Source organism: Crocodylus porosus, unplaced genomic scaffold (genome assembly GCF_001723895.1).
Source record: "Crocodylus porosus isolate Cpor-Errol unplaced genomic scaffold, CroPor_comp1, whole genome shotgun sequence".
NCBI classification, from domain to species: domain Eukaryota; kingdom Metazoa; phylum Chordata; order Crocodylia; family Crocodylidae; genus Crocodylus; species Crocodylus porosus.
In genome coordinates, this window is record NW_017728912.1 from 38,893,756 (window position 1) to 38,901,203 (window position 7,448).

Sequence of the window (7,448 nt, forward strand, 5' to 3'; positions counted from 1 at the left end):
CAGAGGTGGTTCAAGCACCTACATTGAACACCTTCAAGAGTAAATTGGATGCTTATCTTGCTGGGATCCTATGACCCCAGGTGACTTCCTGCCCTTCGGGCGAGGGGCTGGACTCGATGATCTTCTGAGGTCCCTTCCAGCCCTAATGTCTATGAAATCTATGAAATTCAGGTTCCCCGTCCTTCCCCAGAATTTCATTTGCTATGGCCCTCAGCTCCTCTGCTTCCAGATCCAGCTCCTCCTCTGGCATTGGAACGCTCACTCTGGGAACTGAAATTGGGGTGGAGAATGTCATGCTGCTGCTGATTAGTGATGTTAGGTGGTGGTGGTACAGGCACTGTTACCACCTCCTTGCTCCCACTGGCAGCAGAAGACTCATCACTGCCAGGAAAGAGGGTGCATCTATGTCTTTCCAGCTCTATCCTACACACATCAATGCCATAGCAAACATCACTAAGGTTCCTGGCTACATCTTATTTCTATCAGAATGGTTGTGTTCTGCACAGTTGCCAGACCCACGGCACATAACCTTCCCTCCTTCAGCTCCAGCTCAATTCATGATGGCTGTAATGCCCATGTTTAATTAGATCTAGAGGGTACTATAACAGCTGAGCCATTTGCTGTCTCTGTAAGTCAAGTGTCTGTGCTGTTAGGGTGCATCTAAAAGCACTTCTGAAATGTGCAGCTTCATGTAGCAGCTTGTGCAACGATTAGGCAAATTGCTTCTCCCAAAACATGATTTGCCTGCCTCCCTAATTTTTAAAAGTTTAGTACAAACATCAATGAAGTCATCTGCAAAGGTTGCTGCTTCATGTGCTTTCCAGCTTCCTTTGTACTTATTCAGTTGAGTTTTCATTCTATCAGTAAACAGTATCAATGTAATATATGTGCATAGTAATAATAAGATGAGCCAAATGCATATATCACCTTTGGCTCACAGCTTCAGCCTGTTTATCATTGCCACCCCTAAAAAATGTCTGAGGTCATAATATCAAGGCTGAAGCAACCCTGAATAAGCTACAGGCAAGAAGGAAAAGAAATTCAAATATCAGCTGTAGTAGAAGGTTGTTGCAGCTGTACTGTGACTAGTCTGCATCTCATAAACCCCCTCAGAATTGATCCATGAAGAAGTTCAAAGCTATTTCCCCAAGCAATTCTATACTGCATACAGTCTACATGGGAAATATAGAAGGTGTCCTGTTAACTTCAACATGTATTTAATTCTTAATGTGTCACAAGTGGGCCAGAGGTAACCAGAGCTACAAATGCTCTGCAAGTGGTTAGGCACAACATACGTGAGGCCAAAGTATCAGCTGTTTCAAATTGCCATAGTGGCCTCATCTTTGACTTTTGATCTGATATTATTTAGCCAGTGAATAAATTACTTTTCACAAGTGGATCATGTCCTTGACACCATGGGTGTTTGTGGTCAATGCATCTGTTAGTCATTCCCTCCCTTTGTAGCCACTGAGAGCAAATGTCAAATTAGTTCCTGGTATTCAGAAGTCACCTTTGGGTAATGATTAACTGGCTAAATGACATCGGGTCAAAGATCAGAACTGAGTGTAGAAAAAAACTGGTAAAAGGTAGGGTAGATTTGCACCTTATAGGCTAACTGGGATAGATATATATATAAACTTCTGTGGTCTGTAGTCTCTAAGGTGCAAACCTTACCTTCTACTTGACTTCAGACTAACACAGCTAACTATGACTCTACTCATGAAAAACACTGAGCCAGATCTTTAGCTGGTATAGTCTGGCATAACTTCATCAACATCTTTTGGACATTTTAGAACTGCTGAGAATCTGGGTCACATTTTAACATCTTATTTTATTAATTTCATTTCCTTACAGCACTGTATATTTCTCTAATTCTTTAAGGACCCTTTTTCTTTTTGAAGGTTCAATAGCTAACACAAGCTCTGTTGAATTGACATAAAGGGAATATGATTACCTTACCTGTGAGACACTTTACCAGGTGTGGTATTTATTAGGATTTTTATCTTCTGTAGGCTTTACCCAAGAGATGCTTCTATGATACCGGATACGTTAGAAGTAGTACCAATTCTTCTACAGTACTATTAAGGATTATTATTGTACTAGTCAATTGCCCATCAAGAATGACTGGGGGGGGAGGGAGTGGCTGGGGACGGAGCCCTGGACCACCCCCATCCAGGCTCGCTCCCCCTTCCCTCCTGCTGCTTGGGGTCTGGACTCACTCCTCCCCTCCCTGCTGCAGCAGCGGAGGGAGAGGGAGGAGCGGGCCTGGGTCTGATGCGGGGGAGGACCAGAACTGAGGGTGGGGAGAGGCCAGGTCACTGTGGCAGCATGGTGGGGGGAGCAGTGGGCCCAGGTCAACCTGGCAGCAAGGGGATGGGAGGAGTGGGCTCGGGGCTGACACGGGGGAGGGGAGGAGCCAGCTTGGGCTGGAGGAGGGGAGGAGACCTGCTTTTTCCCTCCCCCAGCTGCTGCTGTGGCTGTGTTGGGCCGGGCCTGCTCTTCCGCCCCATCTTGCCATGGTGTGCCAGCTTTTCCCCTGCTTGGACCCACTCCCCCCTGCCCTGTGTTGGTCTGGACCCTCTTCCCTCTCCCCCGTGTTGGGCCCAGGCCTGTTGCCCCTCCCCCCCGGCATTACCTGCAGGGAGTAGGGTGGGCAAAGTCAGCTGTGCACAGCTGGCCTCACCCCCCCTGCCCCTCTTTCTTCCCTGTGTCCGCACCATCATGGCAGCAGGCTGCCTTCTGTCAGAATGCTTCTTCATGCTCTGATTGGCTGTTTGTCAGCCAGTCACAGTGAGTATAAAGTGTTATGGACAGACAGAGAGATGGACAGGCTTAGGTTTTTATAATATTAAAATTGGTGGATAGCAACCTCTGTGCCTGAATAGGTCTGTTCTTCAAAGGTATGTGCCACATAGATCAGACAGACATGTACACAAATGTAACCAATAATGATACAGTTGAGTTTCTAAAGATGCCCTGGAGAACCTTCCTTCACAGCAATAAAAGACTCCAACTTCTATCTTCCCCTGTCCCAGTAGGTAGGCTCATTACCCGAGAATGAATCTGGCACATCTAAAAGTGTTTCATTTCACTTCACAAACAGGTGCCACCAACTTAAACCACTACCTTTCTCAGTCTGATTACTAGGTTCTAGTAGCACTGTGGTTTGGTGTACTACAGTTGAAAAAGCCACCCATTAAAATTGTTTTTTAACAAAACAGGATAACAAGTCAAGATTTCAGTAGGCTGCCAGTGCATTGTATGGTGAAAGATGTGTTGGGACACTCTATTGGCTGGTAATTCACAGAATTGCATCGTAAATGCATGAAGTAGTTTATCTCAGAAAAAGAGGAAAGAAGCTGTAGCCAATTAAGTGATGATTAAGAGTGAAAGTAAATAGAAGTAATTAACATTGGTAATTCTTTGGTTAGAAGGTTTTTCTTTTGTTGGCTTTTCAGTTTTTCCCCCTGTTTTTCAATGAAAACAGCCCTAAATTTTCAAAGATCAAAACATGTAGAGTTGTACTTTTTTAGTTAAAAGACACCTGGGAAATTTCTGTAGAGAATATCTAAAACACCAGTACTTTTTCATTTGTGGAAAAAATATGGTTGAAATGCAAAGTATTTTCCAAATACATTTACAAAAGGCTGGATAGAACTGCTGCAAATTGGTGTATCCCTGCTGAAGTTGATAGAACCACCAGCAAATATTCTGACCCAATATGCAAACCAATTGGCTGCCTTCAGAGTTCTATATAAGCAGTCGAGAGCACAAAGCTAGAATTGATGGTCTGATAGATGTTTTCTCTCTATCAGCAATCCATGGGTCTATGGTTTATGTAGGGGAAGCAAGAGAAGGAGGTTGGGAGCAGGTGGGAAGGGGGGAGATTTGAACAATATTATCCTTGCTTCTGAACCTGCACCTTCTCTATACAAATAAATGAATATTTTTATTTCTTAACAAAACCACATCTCCTGAGTTGTAGCTGACACCCATTTAAGAATGGATGCCATTGTACCTAAATAGGTTGGTCAATCCCTAGAGAAATAACTATCCAATAATCTCAAAGCTTTGAATATGACTGAGATATGAAGGGTGAAAGGAATTCATGGGTACATGGCCTGATCTGAGGCAAAGTTCTTTGAAGGTCTGTAAATGGAAACATGCGGGAAGAGGGCTGGCTTGGAACACTTCATTATTATGAATGCCTGAATAATGTTCGTATTTTGCCATTGCTCACTTTTATGGGGGGGCTGGCCTGGAATGCAGTATATTATGCAATGGTTTTGTCATGTATCAGTGATGATATTAACAGTCTAATGCTAAACAGGTTCTGAGGAAATGAGGAGGAAAAAAAAATGACTTACTATATTTACCCTGAAACAAGATTCAATCTGCCACTGTATTTAATGCTATATTTTTCATTATCTCACAAGCATATGTTGGAACCGCTACAGATGATGAAGTTAGCTGCTGGGCAGAGCTATCATCAATGCTTTCCATCTTTATTTTAATAAGAGGAATGAGCAAATTGTTTGTGACCTTTGTCAAGGGCTTCCTGGAAGACAAGAAACCTAGCTGCAACAGAATCACTAGCCTGGAGCCCTGCTGAATATTCAAAGCCTTTGCCCTGAATAAAACGTGTTTTAACAAAGCCTCTGCATCTGATAAAGCCACGTCTACTACAAAAGAAACAGGATTTAAAGGCAAAAGTTGTTGCATTCCTTCCCCCCGACCAACACACACATACACACGCGCGCGTGCGCGCGCGCACACACACACACACAGTTAGATGCTATGAAAAAGCTCATTTTGGAAAAAGAAATATTTTTTTTTTAAAAGAAGAAAAGTTGGCATGTGTTCTTGGTATGTGTCACACAAAGGGCACGCCCCCCATGGTTGGCAGTATTCCAGAATTGGGATGTTCCATTCTTCGTTACAGCTAAGAAAGCCTTCTGTACAGTAAGCATATCATATGGTATAAAATAAGGAAGATGGCTGAGGGTGCTTTTTCTGGCATTAATAAGAAGTATGTGTATGCGCATATTGAAGGATGGGGGAGGAATGCTTAATCATTTCCTGTAATGGGATTTTTGGATGGGATTTTTTCTTTTTTTTTTTTTTTGCCTGCATGTCCAACATGTTAGGTAAAGGCATCATGTTTCTAAACAGCCTGCAAAATATAGTATAGGAGTAGTCAGTGTCCTGGTGACTATCAAACCTACATTTATTTTTCAACTTGAGGATGGAATGTTTCTCTTTTGGTTTCACAGGCAGCACCTGGTGCAATCACCTTTGTGACCACTCTGTTTCCAGTATGAGGACAGGTTGGAGGTTTGAATAATAACTTGGAGGATCCATATATGATCCAGGCTTTCTCTTTAAGGGGTGTAGAACAGATGTCAATCTGGAGCCAAGTCACAAGCACTCACTTTCAGTGTTTCTGGGGTTAATGGGCTACTCTGCAGCAGTTCCATTTTCATTAGGAGAGCATCTCTGTAAGTATCCCCTTTTCAGATGAAATGGAGTAGCAAGAAATGTGGTGTGAATACAGAGCAGACATGCCCAAATCAGAGCCTTTCAATGGATCTGGATTAGTCACATAACAGTTTTCTAAGAGCAATTTTCATTTCTGTAGTCCATTTCTCATTAGTTTTTGCTAATTTTAGAGCAGGCTGAACATCCTGTTTAGAATCAGATAGCTGACATAGTTTCTTAACCTGTGGTACACGAGACACAGGGGTATGTGAAACACAGGCAGTGGGTACATGGGTACCCCAACACCCTCTCTCTCTCTCTCTCTCTCTTGCTCTCTTTTCCTCTCTCTCTCACCCTCTTTGCCTCTCTCTCTTGCCCCTTCCTCCTCTCAAAACTATGGCAAAAAATTGGTTTAAATTCCCCAGTAATAATTTGGCATTCCATGTTTTGCGTGGCACTGGAGTCAGCCCTCCTAGGTTTGGCCAACATCACCTCTAGCCCAGGTACATACTTGAATTGTGCACCCTTGGTGTAAAAGGTGACAACCCTACCCACACCCGATCAGACATCTGTCACATCACAGCCTTAAATACACAGCCCTTCTTCCAACATATGGCACACATTCATCTGTAAATATAAAATCCCTTGGAAAATTGTGTGTTGGGGTACATATTAAAATCTTCAGAAGTTAGGGGTACTTGCTATTTAAAAGGTTGAGAAACACTGAGTATGTTTGAATTTTTATTTGCTGCCATAAATTGGTTCTGAATGTATAAGTGTGTCAATCTGGGGTTCTCAATTACAGAAAAATCATTTCCATTGTGTATGTCATTCCCTATGGTGCCATCTGGTTTGGCTCTGATTTCAATGGGAGTTAACTTTTGATGTTCTGAGCCTAAGTGCCTTGCCTGAAGTCTCCAAAGAAGCTTGCCGCAGGATTCAGTGTCCTAATCGAGCATCATCCTGCTTCAAATCTATAAACCATGGAACTCCATCTCATACCCTCTAAGTACATCAGCACGTTCAATTAATGCAACTGAATACACTCTGGCTCTACTTGAGGTGGAGTAAACTAATCCCAACATCACCATCTACATGTGTGTTTAAGCATAATAATTTACTGCGCTGCTGGATACCACTTGTATCTGACAAGACTATCCAACAGTGCAGTAAAGTAGTCTACAGCATCCTAATTGTTGCACACATGTAGATGGCGATGCTTCCCTGCTCAGAAAAGTAGTCTTCAGCGCAGTAAAGTGTCTCATGAAGATGCACTCACTGGGCATGTCTACATGACACGCTTGCTGTGTGGTAGCTTAATAACACTGTACAGTAGGTTATTACCATGATTTTTGACTGGCACACTACTGCACAATGCCATTAGGCTACTGCACAGTAAGCATCACAAAAAAACAGTGTGCCAGTGCTACTGTGCGGTAAATGTAGTTACTGTGCATTCAGTTAGTACTTTATTAAGCAAATACAAAACTAAATGTACAGTGACTATGGCACATTAATGAATATGTAGACATGCCCACTGAGAGCAATAGAGAACTCTCTATGGACTTCAGTAACCAGTAGATCAGGCCTCATGACTATATTTCTTTAAGAGCAAAAATTTTGACTGTATTTACTCATATCTAAGTTGACCCTGAATATAAGATAATCCTCCAATAATTAGATTCTATATATGGAAAAATTATAAATAATTTAATTAGTGGAAGGTTGTCTTAAATTCATTCCACTCCCACTGCTACAGCAGGGAAAATAGTGGCTAGTGAGGTGGGGGGGTCAGATGGCCCCCTTGCCCTCTGCTCCCCCACTTCTTCCCCCTGTAGCCTGCCTGACCCCCTCCCTACACCACTGACCTGGAGTTGTGCTGCACCTGACAATAAGGGGGTGGGAAGTGGGTGTCTGGGGTGGGGGGAGCAGAAGCTTCATGGCAGGAAAGAGGGTAGGGCAGGCAGGAG